The 22,247-nt window shown below is 38.4% G+C and overlaps 1 long non-coding RNA gene and 1 pseudogene across 1 annotated transcript; both read left to right on the top strand.

The window, feature by feature from the left end:
- Positions 1-1,791: 1,791 nt before the first annotated feature.
- Positions 1,792-6,790, top strand: LOC110486748 (annotated as a pseudogene).
- Positions 6,791-17,865: 11,075 nt separating this feature from the next.
- On the top strand, positions 17,866-20,609 carry LOC110486763. The gene is made up of 3 exons (XR_002468108.2): positions 17,866-18,266; positions 18,582-19,628; positions 19,728-20,609. It is a non-coding gene; the product is annotated as an uncharacterized LOC110486763 (long non-coding RNA).
- The last annotated feature ends 1,638 nt before the right edge of the window (positions 20,610-22,247 follow it).

Here is a 22,247-nt window from a genome sequence, read left to right on the forward strand (position 1 = left end):
ATGATGCTGACTAAATAACAACTATTAAATGTTTAACCATTCATAATGACGCTGACTAAATAACAACTATTGAAGGTTAAACCATTCATAATGATGCTGACTAAATAACAACTATTAAAGGATAAACCATTCATAATGATGCTGACTAAATAACAACTATTAAAGGTTAAACCATTCATAATGATGCTGACTAAATAACAACTATTAAATGTTTAACCATTCATAATGACGCTGACTAAATAACAACTATTAAAGGTTAAACCATTCATAATGATGCTGACTAAATAACAACTATTAAATGTTTAACCATTCATAATGACGCTGATTAAATTACAACTATTGAAGGTTAAACCATTCATAATGACGCTGACTAAATAACAACTATTGAAGGTTAAACCATTCATAATGATGCTGACTAAATAACAACTATTAAAAGGTTAAACCATTCATAATGATGCTGACTAAATAACAACTATTAAAGGTTAAACCATTCATAATGATGCTGACTCAATAACAACTATTACATGTTAAACCATTCATAATGATGCTGACTAAATAACAACTATTACATGTTAAACCATTCATAATGATGCTGACTAAATAACAACTATTAAAAGGTTAAACCATTCATAATGATGCTGACTAAATAACAACTATTAAAGGTTAAACCATTCATAATGATGCTGACTAAATAACAACTATTACATGTTAAACCATTCATAATGATGCTGACTAAATAACAACTATTACATGTTAAACCATTCATAATGATGCTGACTAAATAACAACTATTACATGTTAAACCATTCATAATGATGCTGACTAAATAACAACTATTACATGTTAAACCATTCATAATGATGCTGACTAAATAACAACTATTGAAGGTTAAACCATTCATAATGATTCTGACTAAATAACAACTATTAAAGGATAAACCATTCATAATGATGCTGACTAAATAACAACTATTAAAGGTTAAACCATTCATAATGATGCTGACTAAATAACAACTATTAAATGTTTAACCATTCATAATGACGCTGACTAAATAACAACTATTAAAGGTTAAACCATTCATAATGATGCTGACTAAATAACAACTATTAAATGTTTAACCATTCATAATGACGCTGATTAAATTACAACTATTGAAGGTTAAACCATTCATAATGATGCTGACTAAACAACAACTATTAAAGGATAAACCATTCATAATGATGCTGACTAAATAACAACTATTACATGTTAAACCATTCATAATGATGCTGACTAAATAACAACTATTACATGTTAAACCATTCATAATGATGCTGACTAAATAACAACTATTACTTGTTAAACCATTCATAATGATGCTGACTAAATAACAACTATTAAAGGTTAAACCATTCATAATGATGCTGACTAAATAACAACTATTACATGTTAAACCATTCATAATGATGCTGACTAAATAACAACTATTACTTGTTAAACCATTCATAATTATGCTGAATAAATTACTTTGAATGAGTTGAAAATTATAATATTATATACCTTATTATAAGGAAGGCTCATACAGTTAAAAAGCATTGTACCTACAGGATTTAGGTAACATGTTCTAATTAACTGAAGGTTAAAATATTAAAATATATTAAAATAAATAATAGATGTGTGTATGATCACCTATCCACAACCATCTGATTTTGTTGCTGTCCTCATAGAGCAGGTGTGTGGTACTGGTGGGAGGTTTTTGTTATGGTGTGTATCACTGTGACTATATGGGGGCCACAGTGATATTACGCCGTACAAAAACCCTTTGCTCCTGTATGGACACATCAACACTGAACAGGTGAAATAATCACCCCCCAGGACAATGGAACCAATGTAAACGTAATGAAACTTAACTGAAGATTAATCCACCAACTCATAGAGAATATAATTCTGTAAGATTCTTTAGCTTCTTATACCTCACTGAGAGCAGAGTCATATGGAACCCCTATGGAGATGTGAAGGAGGTGTTTTTGTGCTGGGGTATATCACTGTGATATGGGCTGGGGGGCACTGTGAAATGAGGCTGTACAAAAACCTCAGAGACAGAACCTGCATTATATCTGCATGAGGATTGGGACAATGGGGAGAAACCATACAATATTCTTCAAATGACCATCTGATGTTGATATAACCCCATGTCATGACATGGACCTGAGCATGAGTTTTTAAAAGGTATTCAAAACTGAATTCACAACATCTGTCCTTATGGATTCAGGTGTATGATAGTATTACAATATTGCATTCATTTGAATGTTTATTGGATTCATTATCATGACTTTAAAGCGACCTATTTAGGTGCAGGGTTTTTGTACAGTCAGTGAATGGAGACAGAGCACTGTGATGCTTTTGACTACTGGGGTAAAGGGACACAAGTCACCGTCTCAACAGGTAAGCAAACTTAAATGTATTATATCCATAGAATGTTTAATTTTCCCATTCTATGTAGAGTGTAGAAAGAACATATATCTTTTGCATTTTTCAGATGCAAAATGTCCTTAATTCGACCTGTTCCACTAAAGAAATGGTTTACCTCAATTTGCTTATTTCCTTGAAAGTCAAATAGTTCCTCATTTTCTAGGTTCTGCTGTTGTAGAATACTGCAAACGTTTGTTTCCTAAAGTCTTATAAATAGAAACCCATTTGTTCCTCAGAAAAAAATAACAGAAAATGATCCATATTGTGAAAACATATTGAAGTGCGACTGTTAGAATGTTCCGATTTTTTTACTTTGTGATGGAGTTAAAGATTAGTTAAAACTGATTGCTGTAAAGAGGGTGCTTTTTGTATTGCTTGGCATATGCCCTTGTCACGCTGTGTATAGCTACTTTGACTATTGGGGGAAAGGAACAATGGTCACAGTCTCATCAGGTAAGCCATTGTTTTTGAGTGTTTTTTTAATGCAATCAAATTGTTGTAGTTTGAAGATAATCATTGTTTTATGGAGAAAAGTAGACATTATTACTTGGATAATGTTGTTAGTGTAGCACACCTAGGTAAGGCAGTATATTGTTTGTTTATCTCTCCACATACGTCTTTCACTTTTTGCGATTGATGTTTAATTAGATGATTATGTAGGCTTTGCTTTAGGTCAAACATTACCATGTGAAAACAAACATTTAGGCTATTCATATGGGAGTCTAACACATAAACCGATTATAGGGTATAAGAATAAGACTCCATCTCAACCTATATTAAATTGACTGTTAATTTGCATCACCTTAATCCATACAAATAATTACATTCATATGTTTTATTAGAGGAACATTATGTTTTATTTTACAGTTCTGTTTTCACTGGTAAATCTGTCTGCAATTTAATGTGTTAATGTGTATTTAATTGTGCCTTCCTGTATTATACCTTTTCTAAAATATTTATTCTATTCTACTGAGCCAGTTACTTTATGTTCGTATTCTTATCTTTTAGTATTTCTTATTGTTGTTGCGTTGTTGAGAAGGAACCTGAAAGTATGTTTTTTTAGATTGTGTATTTGTATCCTATCCTGTACATACAACTAATAAAACTAGACATGTAGTGGTCGTTACACATCGAAGAATACAAGACAACCAACTACATGGAATTAAATGGTGCCTTATAGTGCAAGATTAAATTAAATAGTAGTTATTAGGTTACAACTGTGTAATGACTATTTTACCATGGTATTTCCTAGTAGTTACCTGGTCATTTCTGTACATTCAAATCAAGTGTTACCTTTCTCTATTTCAATCTTTATTTCTTGCAGCAGCCACAACCCCCCCTACTCTACTCACTCTTATGAACTGTGGAACCCCTTCTAACGACATCTACAGCCTCGCTTTTGTGTCGCTAAAGGCTTCTCGCCTTCCTCACACACCTTCAAATGGACAGACGCCAGTGGGAAAGCGCTGACGGACTTTGTCCAGTACCCAGCAGTCCAGAGCGGGGAAACCTACACAGGAGTCAGTCAGCTCCGCGTGGCTAAGAATGTCTGGGAAAACTCAAAGTCTTTCAGTTGTTCTGTGGATCATGCTGGAGATGTAAAGACAGCAGTCATCAATATACCAAGTAAGATGTGGACATTATATTGTATTTCTCTATGAAGTTCTAAAGATTGCATTTGAATGTTTGTGATGTAAACTATTTATGTTTAGAAAACCTGATTATAAAATGATACTTGGCATTAACCCTGGATGTCTTTAAAATATCAGTGGTTAAACTAACTTGCAGACATTTTTTTAACCTCCCACTACTCAGTCTCAAAGCTTCCAACAGTGTCTTTGCTGTCTGCACCCATTGGCACCACCCAGTACTTGATGTGTATAATTGAAGATTTCACCCCCAAGAAAGTCATTGTCACCTGGAAGAAGAATGACATGGAGGTGGAGGGCCAGACCCCTACTGTAGGCCTACAGCCATCAGGCCTCTACTCAGCCAGCAGTCTACTGAAGGTCACCAACACTGACTGGAACAACAAGGTCAAGTACAGCTGTGTGGTGGAGCACCAGGGACAACCCACCAACGAGACGATCTCCAAAACAGGTCTGTACATAGGAGAAGACTGTACTACAATTGATGTCATGTTCACACACAGTATATCTAATATGTAGTGTAGTTCCTCATCGGGAACATCAACATGTCCTGCTTTCACACTGCTTCTCTCCCTTTCAGAACCACTGACGGTGACTCTGAACCCACCGAGTGTGAAAAAGGTGTTCATAGACAACCAAGCAGTGCTGGACTGTGTCATCACTGCTACAGACCAGGACACAGTATCTGGTACCACTATCACCTGGCATGTCAACGGAAAGAAACAGAAAGATCACATTGATCTGAAACCTATTGAATCAAAGGGCAACCTGAACAGCAGGGTCAGTACTCTGACCATAGACCAGACAAGGTGGACCAATTTGAACAAAGTCCAGTGTTCTGCCATGAAGAGAGGTGAAGTCACACAGGTCATTCAGGACCTCAGCTTTAACAAAGGAAGTAGGTCACTGAAACATCTCAATGTGGTTGTGATTAGTGGTCACATGCTTCAGGTTCTGGAGCGGGAGGCACAGGATGTGCAGACATTTGCTCCAGCCCAACGCTAACACACCTGAGTCAGCAAATCAACTAATTAACTAATCATAATCTTTGCTTAGTTGAATCAGGTGTGTTAGCGCTGGACTAGAAAAAAAACCTGCACACCCCTGTGTTGCTCCAGAACCAGGGTTAAGGACCACTAGGGTGGATTTTAAACTGATATTCACATACTGGTTTTCATACGTACCTACACATACATGAGTGTAACGTTTCGTCTTAAAATCAATCCTCTTGCAGGTGAAGCCCCTTCTGTGTCCGTCCACATTCTCCCGGAGGAAGACACCAGGGAGAAGGAGATTGTGACTCTCGTGTGCCTGGTGGTCAGCCCGTCTCTCTGTGACGTCTACATCATATGGAAGGTGAACAGCGGTGATTACCAGGAGGGGGTCACCAGCCCTCCTCAGAAAACCCAGAAAGGCAACTATTCTGTCACCAGCGTCTTCACCACCACCAAGAAGGAGTGGGAGGGAAACTCGGTTTTCACATGCGCCGTCAAGCACCTTGGCTCGGACAACAATACCACACCTGAGGAGAGGAGTGTGTCGAAGTCCTTGGGTAACTCATGTGAAGACAAGTGATATTAATATGTGTGTGTTGTGTCGTTCTGTCTTCTTATTGACTCCTCTGTGGGTCAGAATAGTCCATTAGAACACCCATGTTGTCCTCTTTGAGTTAAAGTTAACATGTTAGTGCTGTCATTGTTTGTCATTGTTTTGTTGACTGTAGACGTGTATATTGTCTAATGTGATATTGTCCAGTCTACTGTGTTATACGATTTCTGTCCTATTGCAACATCTTGTGTTGCCATTGTTGTCCTTTGTCATTGTTCAATGTGTCTTCCTAATGTGGAGGGTGGCTAATAAACAATACCGCATATGAGATCACATGGTTTGGTGTTCGTATATCAATTACTTCATGTCTTAGAAAATATACTGGTCTATTGTAAATATAAAACAAAATGAAGACAATTGTTTTTTGGCATGAAAAGACACAACAGTGCTGAAGAGATGTACTGTAGTAGTACTATGCCCCCAGTATGGTGGACATGGATGTACTATTTAGTGTATAGGTGTAGCTTGATATAATGTGAGTGGGTGTGCATGTTAATATTTGGACAAGGTAGTCTGCACAGGTCAGTTTCATGTGTTCTTTGTGTGTTGATGTGTGTGTCTGTGTGTGTACATATCATTTGAGCTCATGTAGCTCAAATTATGATGAAGACTAATACAGGTGTACAATACACATGAACACATGAATATACAGACACACACGCGAACAAGCAGACACACATGAACACACACACACACACACACACGCAGACACAAGTATATGTCCGTTCCTCACCACCTGTCTCTCTCCCTGTTCTCAGCGAACATCCTCATGACTGAGCCTGAGGCGGCTTCGCTCTGAGCTGCACGGACAACTTTGAGGATGAGTTCAGCAGCCTGTGGTCCACCACTTCCTCCTTCATCATCCTCTTCCTTCTCTCCCTCTCCTACAGCACAGGACTCAGCCTGGTCAAGGTACAAACATCACTTATTTTATGTGATTGTAGACTTCTGATGAAGGCCATTGGCAGCTGAAAGGTCACGATTTTAAATGAAAGAATAAGGTATCAAGTGTTTGTTTGTTTATTGTCTGTTTACTGTAATAACCTGTATCTGTGTCTGCCTCTTTTCAGATGAAGCAGTGAAGAACACATGATGGACTAAAGAGATAGATGTGTCTAGATTAGAAAGATAATGGTCTGGGATGGTTATGGAGTATAGTAGTGTTCTTCAGTAATAATGTTATGTATATATCCTATACATTATTGATTTTGATTGATTAGTATTGGTGTTCTCACTATTATACAAGCATTGTAGTGATATGTTATTTTTCATTAATTGATTAATTCTATTGTACAGTATCTTTAAATATAAGAGTATCCTGTGAAGTCTGTGTCTTTTTTCACTTTAATAAAGTCTAACTTTTAGCTAGTCATTGTCGTTTTACTGACACATCCACTGGATACTAATGCTGGGAGAAGGACACATCCTGTATTGTGTTTGGGGCGGCAGATGGCCTTTTGGTTAGAGCATTGGACCAGTAACGTTTATTCTGCCCCTGAACAAGGCAGTTAACCCACTGTTCCTAGGACGTCATTGTAAATAAGAATTTGTTCTCAACTGACTTGCCTGGTTAAATAAAGGTAAAATAAAAAAGACATTGCCTACTGAGATGTTTCTGCTTGGCAGTTATCTATGGAGCCTATTTACAGCTGTATTCCCTCCCAGGACAGATTAAAACAACGTTAGGCTATATCTATCATATTTAACTAAGACTTCAACATTCTGTTATCAGTTGATCTGAGGTGTTTTCTTGGTTCTCTAACTCGTCTAATATTAGTGTCATGCAAAAGCAGCTTCCTCTCTCTCTATCCCCTTGATACCACACCTGTGGCACTGAAACTGTCCAGCAACTGCCAGGACCACTTCTTTGAAAGAAGAGAAACACTGCATGTACCAAAGCAACACACCAGCACACACACATATACTGTATGTTTCAGTGCTTTGATGATGATTATTATAGTTGTTGATTATTTGGTAACTTCGATCAATGGTTCCCACCCGACGTGCCGACGCACACTGGTGTGAGTTGAGAAACTCTCAGCTTTGAAACATTTCCTGATTTTGATTTTAAAAATGGAACAGATTAAAATGACAGATTAAAAAAATAATTGTAATGTTAATTAACCCCGGACCAATCGTCTCTTAAAGACAAATTAACGCTCAAGAGTAAGAAACTATGAAAACTATTAACATATTTAAAATAAACACTATATAATTTATTGACACAAATGTTTGTCACATAAAATAGATGATTTTCAGAATGGATCAGATGTGATCATTACAACTAAATTAATTAATTAATAGGGACATTTTACGTGTGCCACATAATTTTATATCCCATCACAGTTGTGAACCACTGACTTAGATACAGGTCACTTTCTATGTGTGTAAATACTACTGTAATGAATACTCAGGGAGAAAAAGGTGTAGATTCACACACAGAGCACAGCAGATGGTTATTATGCCTTAGCAGAAGGCAGAAAAGAAACTAAGAAAAGAAAGCAGAACCTTACAACTACTGGAGACTAGCAGGCTGCCAGAGCTGCCATCAACAGCAACACCTGTATTCAGTGCATGAGGCTACTTCTGCTAACAACTACAGGGAGCTTGAGAACATCAGCTCTTGTAAACCAGCTAAACACTGTCATCTAAGGCTACGTTCAAGAACACATTTATATTCCTGTTGTGCAAATAACATGTATTTTACAACCACTCTTTAAGTTGTATGATTATGACTAAGTTGTATGATTATCCATTCTCATCTGTGCAGTCTATCCTTGATGGCCGGTGAGAATGGATTGGCATTTCTTCATATACATTTAGATTATAATATCTGACAGGATTAACTCTACTGGCTAAAACAGCTACTCCAATTATCCAATTATTGGATTCTGACAACAGAATGTGTTCATTTTAAGTAAAAAAAATATTTTCAACTTTCAATAATGACAAAAAAATGTACTGTGTAAAGAAATTACCTTATTAAGGTGCTTTGATCATTGTTATAGTCAAAATGCCTGACAGAGCAAAAGCTGAAAGTCCAAACTAATCAAGATTTAATAATACGTAGCAAAACATCATTTGACATTCTGTTCATAAGATCAAAATCAATAGATCATGTTGTGGTTGTTGTGAAAAGTTACACATGTTTATTCCAGCTTTGGCCCTGCACAGAGTGGTGGGGGGTTTGTATAGGGTTAAACCACTGTGCCATATAGCAGGTCACAATGATACAGTCCATGACAAAAACCTACCACCTCTACCAAGCACAGAGTGTGAGAGTGCTGACACCTAAGGAACACAGACACTGACATTCTGATTGTCTATAAGCAGCTAACCTAAACGTGCTGGTACATTTACAGTGGGGCAAAAAAGTATTTAGTCAGCCACCAAAAAAAAAAGTATTTCATGCACATACAGAAAAGTATTTAGTCAGTGTCTGTGCAAGTTCTCCCACTTAAAAAGATGAGAGGCCTGTAATTTTCATCATATGTACACTTCAACTATGACAGACAAAATGAGAAAAAAAAATCCAGAAAATCACATTGTAGGATTTTTAATTAATTTATTTGCAAATTATGGTGGAAAATACATATTTGGTCAATAACAAAAGTTTATATCAATACTTTGTTATATACCCTTTGTTGGCAATGACAGAGGTCAAACGTTGTTTTTGTTCCACACCAGTCCTGCTCTGCTTTTATCAGTAGTGTCAGTTTCTCTCACACACCCCACCCCTCTCTCTTCCCCTCTGTGACCCTCACAGCTGTGTGGCACTGCGCTTGGTGAACTCCAGTCTGTCACCTGGGTGTTTCAGGGTCCCAGTTTAGCATCTCTGATGATTCAGATAGACAGTTAAAGCAGTTAAGTCGCCCAGGGACTGTTGGGACTGTTCCTATACACTTTCATGATATAATTCTCACTACCTTGTTTCAGCTGAGGAGAAACTGTCTTTTTGCATGAGTCAGCTGGTGTCTGGTAACCATACAATGTTTCAACCACATGGACACGATTAGCATTTGGTTTGAATAAATGGGGAGATGGATCAAAGAATCAGACCATTGAATCACTATTTCATTTATATTATAGACCTTGCTAACAGTTGTATTACTTATATAATTTAATAATTTCAATCATTCACTGCTACTCATCACACACAATGTTATTGACACACCATATTCATGGTTTGTGTTTGTAATAAATATAACACACTTTTCAAGAATTGCATTGAACAATGAGTCCTTAACTAAAATAACAAATTGCTCTATTTTGGTTTCTCAAAGCTGTTCTCCCCCTAAATACTTTACTATGTCTTCATTATAATTGTATATAGGGGTGAGAGTTTAAGAACATGTTTTATAAGGCTGGTCTATCAAAATGAGTGTTTTGTGCAATAGTTCAAAGCTACCAAAGCATGACTTCTACCCAGGATGCACCTGCACTCAGATCAAGCCATTTCCCTGAAATAGTATCTTGATTAACCCTAAAAAAGACCAATGAACAGTATCATTGTAAAAGTGCAGTAACATATATATATAAAAACACAAAACAGTGATGTACTGCAGATGTGGGAGAAAATGACACATGATTTGAAAAAGTAATCGAGTGATGTTTAGCCATTTATTTGTTTGTTTATAATTGCATTTTAGGGTACAGTACTTCAGGATGTGAATTGTTCATTATTGTTTTTTGTGTGTGTGTTGTTTAAAAAACAAACATTTGTAAGGTATTTTCTGACTTTATTGAACATATAGAGAGAAAGGATTACGGTGATCAAAGTTGTGTCAAGGGCAATAGGCCGGATTCAAAACTTTTCAGAAAACGTATGAGACAACATACCGCAATTTCTTACAGGGGCCACTTGTATGAATGTGTTGGTGATATTGTTGTGGGAAATATAAAAATGTAATATGATTTAATATAAATGATTTCATAGCTTCTTAATACATGAATCAATGTTTGTTTGAGAGATTTGAAAAAAAGAGTACTTTACTGTTTAAACAATACAGAAAATGTTTGCTGATGATGTCTGGCTTTGTCTTAGAATGAATTGCCTTGAAACCATTTTATATGCATGTGACATGCTATCAACCAACCATGGATGTCATGCAAATTCTGACTCCCAAGTCTGTGTACTTATGTGATGTATCCTCTCATAGATTAATTGTCTTCCATCCTGAAAAGATGACAGGCAAACTACACCTCCTCCTGGTCTTGCTGGGCCTCTGTAGTATGTACTCAATCTAGCAATTTATTGGAACAAAGTGTTTTACGTTTCCCAGATAATTATAATATCCATTGAGTTAACATATTTGTGATTTATTGTCTTCATTCTCTTTTCTCTATCAGGGGTGTATAGTCAGAGTCTGGAGGACATTCCCTCCAGTCCAGTCCTGAAAAAGACTGCAGAACCTCTCAGCCTCTCCTGTAAGGGATCTGGCTTTACCTTTAGTAGCTACAACATGGCCTGGATACGTCAACCTGTAGGAAGAGCACTTGAATGGATAGGCATTATATGGAGTGATGCTAGTGGAACTGTATATACAAAAAGTGTTGAAGGATGGATAGAAGTCACCAGAGACAATTCTAACAGCATGGTGTATCTGAAGCTGTCTGGTCTGAGAGCAGAGGACTCTGCTGTGTATTACTGTGCAAGAGAGGCACAGTGGTGTGAGTGGAGGATCTGTACAAAAACCCCTCAGAGAATCTAACTGGCAGCAGAGCGGAGAAACTCTCAACTGAGTACACCTTTACAAGCTCTGGTATGAACTGTATTCACCTACAGGGAAACCATTGGAATGGATGGGCTGGATCAACACCAATACTGGAGCAGCAGGCTATGCCAAATCACTGGAGGGACAGATTGAACTGACCAAAGACAGCTCAGTGAGCATGACACATCTGAAACGGTCTGGTCTGAAGGCAGAGGACTCTGCTGTGTATTACTGTGCATGCTGGACACAGTGATGTGAATGTGTGGTGGATCTGTTCAAAAACTCCTCCGACAGGAGGTGAAACATGTACACACTGTTGTTCTCCCCTGACACACTTCACTAACCCTCCTCTGCAAACAGCTGGGGTAAACAACCATATGCTATGAGATGTCTTTACCTTAGAAACACTGTCTATGCTTCATGAATAGGGCTGTTAGATGTCTAGATGTTATTTTGTCCCCAAAAGGCTAGAGTTGACACTGCTTAAGGGCCTTGACTTTGTTGTCCAGTAGGTTGTATCTGATGTTGATCACTTAATTTCCTACTGTAAGCATTGTAAAGTTAGTGATGCTTGTATGGAAAACTGTACAGCATATGTATATTTTCTGGATCCTAGACCCTCAATATTGACTCTTCTCTAATATGCAAATAAGCTCCTCTGCTATGAACGGTATATCAATGACCAGCTCTGAAAGGCAGCCACACACACAGTCACAGACAACCTTCATCACTGCAAAAACTCTGTCTGTCAGTAACCAGACACACACTGTCTACCATCGAACAGAGAAACATGTTTCTTACATCTCTCGTGATCAATAACACAATATTTGAATAACATTTTAATAAATGTTTAATAGTGAGGGTATTGCGTCATTTCTAGATCTGTCCTTCTCCTATAGTAGACCTACGTTACGACTAGAGACTGATACTACATGTAGTTCATACAGTCATCAGATCATAGTAGGATGTATTTCATGTAAAGGCTAAGATCGTCCACTCCTGATGTGTACATATAACTCCAACCGTTTATGGGGTAGGGGATTTTTTGTACAGGTCTGGTGCTGGTTTCTATCTCTGTGGGTAGAGAGCACAATAATACACAGCTGTGTCCTCAGCCTGCAGACTGGTGATGTCTAAGTACAGCACATTACTACTGTCTCTGGAGATGGTGAATCTGCTCTTAAAAGAGGCTCCAGAGATGATGGATCCACCACCCCAGATGATCTCAATCCACTCCAGTGTTTTCCCTGGCTGCTGTCATATCCACCCTGTAATTACAACTGCTTTACTTACTTATGTCCTCCAACCTATCAGAGATCATGCGGCATGAACTGACACATTGTCCACCCAATCAAAGGATCAGAGAATGAATCTCATTCTCCAGTTAATCACGGTACTCCATTTAGTTTATTTTTGTCTATCTGTCGGCCCCAGCCTCGAACTCAGGCCCTGTGTGTAGTTAACCGACCCTCTCTGCCCATTCATAGCATTTTTACCTGTTGTTGTTGTCTTAGCTGATTAGCTGTTGTTGTCTTACCCATTGTTGTCTTAGCTAACTCTCCCAATCAACACCTGTGATTGCTTTATGCCTCGCTTCAAATCAAATCAAATCAAATCAAATCAAATTTTATTTGTCACATACACATGGTTAGCAGATGTTAATGCGAGTGTAGCGAAATGCTTGTGCTTCTAGTTCCGACAATGCAGTAATAACAAGTAATCTAACTAACAATTCCAAAACTACTGTCTTGTACACAGTGTAAGGGGATAAAGAATGTGTACATAAGGATATATGAATGAGTGATGGTACAGAGCAGCATAGGCAAGATACAGTAGATGGTATCGAGTACAGTATGTACAAATGAGATGAGTATGTAAACAAAGTGGCATAGTTTAAAGTGGCTAGTGATACATGTATTACATAAGGATACATTCGATGATATAGAGTACAGTATATACGTATGCATATGAGATGAATAATGTAGGGTAAGTAACATTATATAAGGTAGCATTGTTTAAAGTGGCTAGTGATATATTTACATAATTTCCCATCAATTCCCATTATTAAAGTGGCTGGAGTTGAGTCAGTGTCAGTGTGTTGGCAGCAGCCACTCAGTGTTAGTGGTGGCTGTTTAACAGTCTGATGGCCTTGAGATAGAAGCTGTTTTTCAGTCTCTCGGTCCCAGCTTTGATGCACCTGTACTGACCTTGCCTTCTGGATGATAGCGGGGTGAACAGGCAGTGGCTCGGGTGGTTGATGTCCTTGATGATCTTTATGGCCTTCCTGTGACATCGGGTGGTGTAGGTGTCCTGGAGGGCAGGTAGTTTGCCCCCGGTGATGCGTTGTGCAGACCTCACTACCCTCTGGAGAGCCTTACGGTTGAGGGTGGTGCAGTTGCCATACCAGGCGGTGATACAGCCCGCCAGGATGCTCTCGATTGTGCATCTGTAGAAGTTTGTGAGTGCTTTTGGTGACAAGCCGAATTTCTTCAGCCTCCTGAGGTTGAAGAGGCGCTGCTGCGCCTTCTTCACGATGCTGTCTGTGTGAGTGGACCAATTCAGTTTGTCTGTGATGTGTATGCCGAGGAACTTAAAACTTGCTACCCTCTCCACTACTGTTCCATCGATGTGGATAGGGGGGTGTTCCCTCTGCTGTTTCCTGAAGTCCACAATCATCTCCTTAGTTTTGTTGACGTTGAGTGTGAGGTTATTTTCCTGACACCACACTCCGAGGGCCCTCACCTCCTCCCTGTAGGCCGTCTCGTCGTTGTTGGTAATCAAGCCTACCACTGTTGTGTCGTCCGCAAACTTGATGATTGAGTTGGAGGCGTGCGTGGCCACGCAGTCGTGGGTGAACAGGGAGTACAGGAGAGGGCTCAGAACGCACCCTTGTGTATCTCTAATGTCAATATGACTTGTATACTGTTGTTTAGGTTAGTTATCATTGTTTTAGTTTACTGTGGAGCTCCTAGTCCCACTCAAAATGCCTCAGATACCTATTTTGTCCCACCTCCCACACATACGGTGACCTCACCCAGCATAACTAGCGCGTCCAGAGATGCAACCTCTTTTATCATCACTCAGTGCCTGGGTTTACCTCCACTGTACCCGTACCCCAACATACCCTTGTCTGTACATTATGCCCTGAATCTATTCTACCACACCATGAATCTGCTCCTTTTATTCTCTGTCCCCAACGCACTAGACGACCAGTTTTGATAGCCTTTAGCCGTACCCTCATCCTACTCCTCCTCTGTTCCTCGGGTGATGTGGAGGTTAACTTCTTTGGGCTATGGGGCAGTGTTCAGAAGTTTGGATAGTCTGGCATGCCCAAAGTAAACTGCCTGTTTCTCAGGCCCAGAAGCTAGGATATGTATATATAATTGGTAGATTTGGATAGAAAACACTCTGAAGTTTCCGAAACTGTTAAAATAATGTTTGTGAATATAACAGAACTGATATGGTAGGCAAAAACCCGAGGATAATCCATCCTGAAAAAAAGAAACCTTTTGGATCTTCCAATGAGTTCTCATGCAATCCTATTGAAAAATCTATTTTCCTCCTCCCAGATTGCAGTACCTATGGCTTCCACTAGATGTCAACAGTCTTTATACAAGGTTTTAGGCTTGTTTTTCTGAAAAGTACTTGTTGTTTTTCCGTGGATAGTGTATTAGCTTTTTGCGCGCTTGAACGAGGGCGCGCGTTGCCTTCTTTTGCTTTGGTATTGGACATAGTTCTCTCTGGTTGAAATATTATTGTTTATTTAGATATTAGACATCTTGAGGATTAATAATAAACATTGTTTCAGTTGTTTGGACAAACTTTGATGGTAACTTCTTGGGATCCTTTGTATGCATCTTGTAAGTAAGTGCCTTATTTTATCACTATTTGTTATTTTGTGACACCTGTGCTGGTTTGTAGGCTATGCTAATGTGGGGGTGCTGACCTCAGACAATCGAATGCTATGCTTTCGCCGTAAAGCCTTTTAGTAATCTGACAACGCTGTTAGATTATCAAGATTCTAAGCTAACTAATTATGTATGACACTTGTATTTAAATGAATGTTTAATATTATCATTTTTTATTTTGAATTTGCCACCAGCGCCCTACCGATCCGTAAGAAGTTAACTATCCTCCAAACGAGATTCAGTGCCATACCACACTCCTTCCGTGTCCTCCAACTGCTCTTAAACGCTAGTAAAACCAAATGCATGCTTTTCAACCATTCGCTGCCCGCACCCGCCCGCCCGACCAACATCACTACTCTGGACGGTTCTGACTTAGAATATGTGGACAACTACAATTACCTAGGAGTCTGGCAAGACTGTAAACCCTCCTTCCAGACTCATATTAAACATCTCCAATCCAAAATTAAATCTAGAATCGGCTTCCTATTTCGCAACAAAGCCAAAATCGCCAAACATACCCTTGTAAAACTGACTATCCTACCAATCCTAGACTTCGGCGATGTCATTCACAAAATAGCTTCCAATACTCTACTCAGCAAACTGGATGCAGTCGATCACAGTGCCATCAGTTTTGTCACCAAAGCCCCTTATACCACCCACCACTGCGACCTGTATGCTCTAGTCGGATGGCCCTCACTACATATTCACCGCCAGACCCACTGGCTCCAGGTCATCAATACGTCTATGCTAGGTAAAGCGCCGCCTTATCTCAGCTCACTGGTCACAATAAAAACACCCACCCGTAGCACGCGCTCCAGCAGGTATATCTCACTGGTCATCCCCAAAGCCAACACCTCGTTTGGCCGCCTTTCCTTCCAGTTCTCTGCTGCCAATGACTGGAACGAATTGCAAAAATCGCTGAAGCTAGAGACTTATATTTCCCTCACTAACTTTAAACATCAGCTATCTGAGCAGCTAACCGATCGCTGCAGCTGTACATAGCCCATCTGTAAATAGTCCATCCAATCTACCTACGTCATCACCATATTGTTTTCATTTACTTTTCTGCTTTTTTGCACACCAGTATTTCTACTTGCACATCATCATCTGCTCATCTATCACTCCAGTGTTAATTTTCTAAATTGTAATTACCCCGCTACTATGGCCGATTTATTGCCTTACCTCCTTACGCCATTTGCATACATTTGTATATAGACATTTTCTATTGTGTTATTGGCTGTACATTTGTTTATTCCATGTGTAACTCTGTTGTTGTTTGTGTCGCACTGCTTTGCTTTATCTTGGCCAGGTTGCAGTTGTAAATGAGAACTTGTTCTCAACTAGCCTACCTGGTTAAATAAAGGTGAAATAAAAAAATATATATATATAGTACTGAAAGCATAAGATACAGCTAGCTAGCGCTGAAGTGCATAACATGTGGTGAGTAGTTGACTCAAAGAAAAAGAAAGACAATATTTTAACAGTTTTGAACAACTTGATAAATTCCACATAATTATATGTGCAATGAGCAGGGTGATCTAGGAGGTTTTTAAAGGATGCTATGAAAATTAACTATGTTTGCGTGTGATCAGGGTTGTATTAATTCCGCCGATTCTGTTGAAAAAAAATATATTAAATGGAAGCAAACGGAATGAAACGGGGATAAACATACCTGAATTTGTCATCATTACATATCACAGGATGAAATCACAAACAGCTATAATGGAATACCATCTCTATTATAAAGCTTAATAAAAAATGTCTTCACCAAAATTAGTAATGAGGGATTCAGATGGTTTCATTCTGACATACTTTGATGACGCAGAAAAGATACAAATACTAATTTTAAGTCGTTCCCAGGTCCATGTTATGTTCCATAAATGAGCATCTCAAAATGACCTCATACCAGTTGAACTGTAGTTATTTATCATATTCTCTTGTGATTGGTCCTCCCAGTGAGGAGGAGCTCATGCAAAACTCTCCAGTCCTCTATCTTTATTAATGTCTCTGTTGAAGGCTTTTTCTGCTGAGGACTGTCTCAACTACCTTTAGAGAACTACACAGTTCACCATGTTTTCTACCACAGGAATACTCTTAATGATAGTCTATCTAACAGGTGAGGATACAGTATGTTTAATTTGACTGTTTATCAAATAGACAAGTTGACATCAGGTTTTAGTTTCAACTTCAACAAGATCTCTGTTTTTTATTTCAACAGGTGTTCAGGGTCAGACATTGACTGAGTCTGGACCAGTGGTTAAAAATCCTGGAGAATCCCACAAACTGACCTGTACAGGTTCTGGGTTCACATTCAGTAGCTATGAGATGAACTGGATCAGACAGGCTCCTGGGAAAGGATTGGAGTGGATTGCCTATAGTTATAGTACTACTACATATTACTCCCAGTCAGTCCAAGGTAGATTCACTATCTCCAGAGATGACTCCAGCAGTAAACTGTACCTACAGATGAACAGTCTGAGGAGTGAGGACACAGCAGTGTATTACTGTGCTAGAGAGTCACAGTGGTAAACTAATGGGAGAAGCCGTACAAAAAGCACTTCCCCATTCAGCACAGACAACCTCATTTATTTTTGATCAATGCTTTAATAGCTAAATGTTCACAAGCACCACTATACATTTGTTTTCACAAAATTACTTGATACATATAGTATACAGTAGGATTATCAATAATAAGAAAACAAAGATTAACCATCTTAGAGTTTCATCTCCCATAAGTGTAGTGATAGAAACTGACACATTACCACAGAATGTCCCCCCATTTTGAACTGATGCTCCCAGTCCTTTATACCTGATTATCTTGATTCTGCTAATGTGATCTAACTCTCTCTCTCCCTGTCCCTCAGCAGCTCACAACAGTTCGACTTCAATACAAACCATGTTCCCTGCATCTCTGCTGCTTCTGGCAGTTGCCTCCTGTGAGTATATCTGGATTTGGGGGGCAGACAAAACAATTAGCAATGGCTTCAGCTTTGTTAAAACTTTAAAATGATTTTATTGTAGTGAGTTTCATTGTAAATGCTTTGTCTACAGAGGTTCACTGTGAAGAACTCACCCATTTCCCCCCTTTTTGCAATGATATTTCCAGTCCTTTTAGACCTGACTGTCTTTGTTGTCTTAACAATGTCTTTCCCTCTCCCTTGTAAACATATATACTGTACTGTATTACAGCTCTGAAATGATCATTTCTAAAACTGACAATGCTGTGTATTGGTGTGTGTTCCTCATTACAGGTGGCTACTGTGTTGTTGAACTTATCCAGTCTGGTCCAGTGGTTAGAAAACCAGGAGAGTCTCAGCATTATATTCTCAATGTCCTCGCTGGATATGACAAGCTGAAGGCAAAGCTTTGGAGTATGTTGGTTATACATGTATTAGTAGTACCTCCACTGTAGACTCACTGAAGATCAAGATCAGTTCTATATACAACAGCTCCAGCAGTACAGCGTTTCTACAAGGGAACAACTTCCAGACTGAAGACACAGCTGTTTATTACTGTGTCTGTGAGACACAGTGATACAAACCACAACCAGAGATGTACAAAAACATATTTTCCAGGGATTCATTGTATAACAGGACTAATTAAAATAAATAGAACATAGATGTTTCTCAATATGAAATATGTAAACGAATATAAGCCCATCATTAGCAGAGCTGGGAATGTATATCTGAGTTGTTTGCCAATTATACTCCTGATATGACTTGAAGGTATTCTAATTGATGTCTATCAAACGTTCAATGAACTCATTCATGATTCATTTCTTTAATGTTTTAATCATTCACATGATAAAGTTGTCCAGTACCGGACAAGAAGGTCTAAGTTCTGTGGTATCAAAAATATGCAAATTATTATGATATAAATACAGATATATGCAACAATATAAAGACTGCGGACAATTGACACTAATTGGTTATGATACAAAAAATATTGTCAGAGTGTAAAGCTCAATGTATAAGAGTCCTGCCTAACATTATCCTCCAGCATCAGTCTGTTTTTTTCACGGAGAACACATTAGACTATGTATAGCTTGCACAGCTATTACGTATTTTTTCCCCTCCAGATATTCCCATTAATTATATATATCCTCTACTTATGCAAATTCTACCCAGCCTCTCTTCCTTTCTCTCCCTCTACCTCCTATATAAAACCTCTCTGTATCTGAGAATCCCTGCACGTCCCTCTGAGTCCTGGAGAGTAGAGAAGAGCAACTCACACCAGTTCAGCTTCAGCACAAATCATGTTCCCTGCATCTCTGCTGCTGATGCTGGCAGCTGCCTCCTGTGAGTTCCTGCCTGTAGTCTGATCAGTATAACCTGAGTTGTTAATTTAGTGATGTGACTCCTTGATTGATCTGACCTGTCATTCCTCTCCTTCCTCAGGTGTCCACTGTCAGGTCGTACTCACACAGGCTGAACAGTCAGTCCAGGGGAGCCCCGGGGGATCCCTCAAACTCCTGTAGTGTGCCTGTAGTGGATTTACTCTAAGCAGCACTAATATGTACTGGATCCGCCAGGCACCTGGAAAAGGACTTGAATGGATTGTTTACTATTATTCTGACAGTGACAAGAGCAATGCCCAGGTAGTACAGAGTAGATTCACAGCGTTGAAGGACAGCAGTAATTTCTATCTCCACATGAGCCAGTTGAAGCCAGAGGACTCTGCAGTGTATTACTTTGCTAGAGACTCACTATGGTTAAACTAATGAGAATAGTTGTACAAAAACCATCTGGTAGAGAAAGGAAGGACGTGTACAAACACATGACAAGGGGAAACATAAGGAACAATTCTAATGATGTATTAAATAATAACACAATGATACACCTGTTAAATACATGGTGCTAGTGTTGTTGATGCACCAACAGGGGCCCCTCTCTCTCCATATGATTAAAATAAAGACCAGTACTGATGAAGGGTGTGCTATTTCATTTTATTACAGGAAAAAAATATATAATATGGATGGATGTTGATTAAATATACTTTACAGTTTGTCAAGATGAAAGTAAAGTGTCTTAAATATGTTTCATTCACCTTAAGTATTAACTAATACTTGAATGTAGTGTTTCATATCCCCCCTTCACATTCAAAAATATAACCGATAGAGGGTCTCTGGCTTAGGTTGTGTCCAGTTATAGATGTAATGCATCAATACATCAATGCAACCCACAGCCATTCATACATGTTTGTCTCTTTGTATACAGGACACCAAACAATGTGTTACGTCAGTTGTTTTACCATTGTGTTAGTCAGTTGTTTTCCTATTGTGTTAGTCAGTTGTGTTCCCATTGTGTTAGTCAGTTGTTTTACTATTGTGTTAGTCAGTTGTTTTCCCATTGTGTTAGTCAGTTGTTTTACTATTGTGTTAGTCAGTTCTTTTCCCATTGTGTTAGTCAGTTGTTTTACTATTGTGTTAGTCAGTTGTTTTACCATTGTGTTAGTCAGTTGTTTTACTATTGTGTTAGTCAGTTGTTTTCCCATTGTGTTAGTCAGTTGTTTTACTATTGTGTTAGTCAGTTGTTTTCCCATTGTGTTAGTCAGTTGTTTTCCCATTGTGTTAGTCAGTTGTTTTACTATTGTGTTAGTCAGTTGTTTTCCCATTGTGTTAGTCAGTTGTTTTACTATTGTGTTAGTCAGTTGTTTTACTATTGTGTTAGTCAGTTGTTTTCCCATTGTGTTAGTCAGTTGTTTTACTATTGTGTTAGTCAGTTGTTTTACTATTGTGTTAGTCAGTTGTTTTCCCATTGTGTTAGTCAGTTGTTTTACTATTGTGTTAGTCAGTTGTTTTACTATTGTGTTAGTCAGTTGTTTTCCCATTGTGTTAGTCAGTTGTTTTACTATTGTGTTAGTCAGTTGTTTTACTATTGTGTTAGTCAGTTGTTTTCCCATTGTGTTAGTCAGTTGTTTTACTATTGTGTTAGTCAGTTGTTTTACTATTGTGTTAGTCAGTTGTTTTACTATTGTGTTAGTCAGTTGTTTTACCATTGTGTTAGTCAGTTGTTTTCCCATTGTGTTAGTCAGTTGTTTTACTATTGTGTTAGTCAGTTGTTTTACCATTGTGTTAGTCAGTTGTTTTACTATTGTGTTAGTCAGTTGTTTTACCATTGTGTTAGTCAGTTGTTTTCCCATTGTGTTAGCCAGTTGTTTTACCATTGTGTTAGTCAGTTGTTTTCCCATTGTGTTAGTCAGTTGTTTTACTATTGTGTTAGTCAGTTGTTTTCCCATTGTGTTAGCCAGTTGTTTTACCATTGTGTTAGTCAGTTGTTTTCCCATTGTGTTAGCCAGTTGTTTTACTATTGTGTTAGTCAGTTGTTTTCCCACTGTGTTAGCCAGTTGTTTTACTATTGTGTTAGTCAGTTGTTTTCCCATTGTGTTAGCCAGTTGTTTTCCCATTGTGTTTGTCCGTTGTTTTCCCATTGTGTTAGTCAGTTGTTTTACCATTGTGTTAGTCAGTTGTGTTCCCATTGTGTTAGTCAGTTGTTTTACTATTGTGTTAGTCAGTTGTTTTCCCATTGTGTTAGTCAGTTGTTTTCCCACTGTGTTAGTCAGTTGTTTTACCATTGTGTTAGTCAGTTGTTTTCCCATTGTGTTAGTCAGTTGTTTTACCATTGTGTTAGTCAGTTGTTTTACCATTGTGTTAGTCAGTTGTTTTACCATTGTTAGTCAGTTGTTTTACCGTTGTGTTAGTCAGTTGTTTTACTATTGTGTTAGTCAGTTGTTTTCCCATTGTGTTAGTCAGTTGTTTTACTATTGTGTTAGTCAGTTGTTTTCCCATTGTGTTAGTCAGTTGTTTTACTATTGTGTTAGTCAGTTGTTTTCCCATTGTGTTAGCCAGTTGTTTTACCATTGTGTTAGTCAGTTGTTTTCCCATTGTGTTAGCCAGTTGTTTTACTATTGTGTTAGTC

The sequence above is a fragment of the Oncorhynchus mykiss genome, chromosome 13 (assembly GCF_013265735.2).
Source record: "Oncorhynchus mykiss isolate Arlee chromosome 13, USDA_OmykA_1.1, whole genome shotgun sequence".
NCBI classification, from domain to species: domain Eukaryota; kingdom Metazoa; phylum Chordata; class Actinopteri; order Salmoniformes; family Salmonidae; genus Oncorhynchus; species Oncorhynchus mykiss.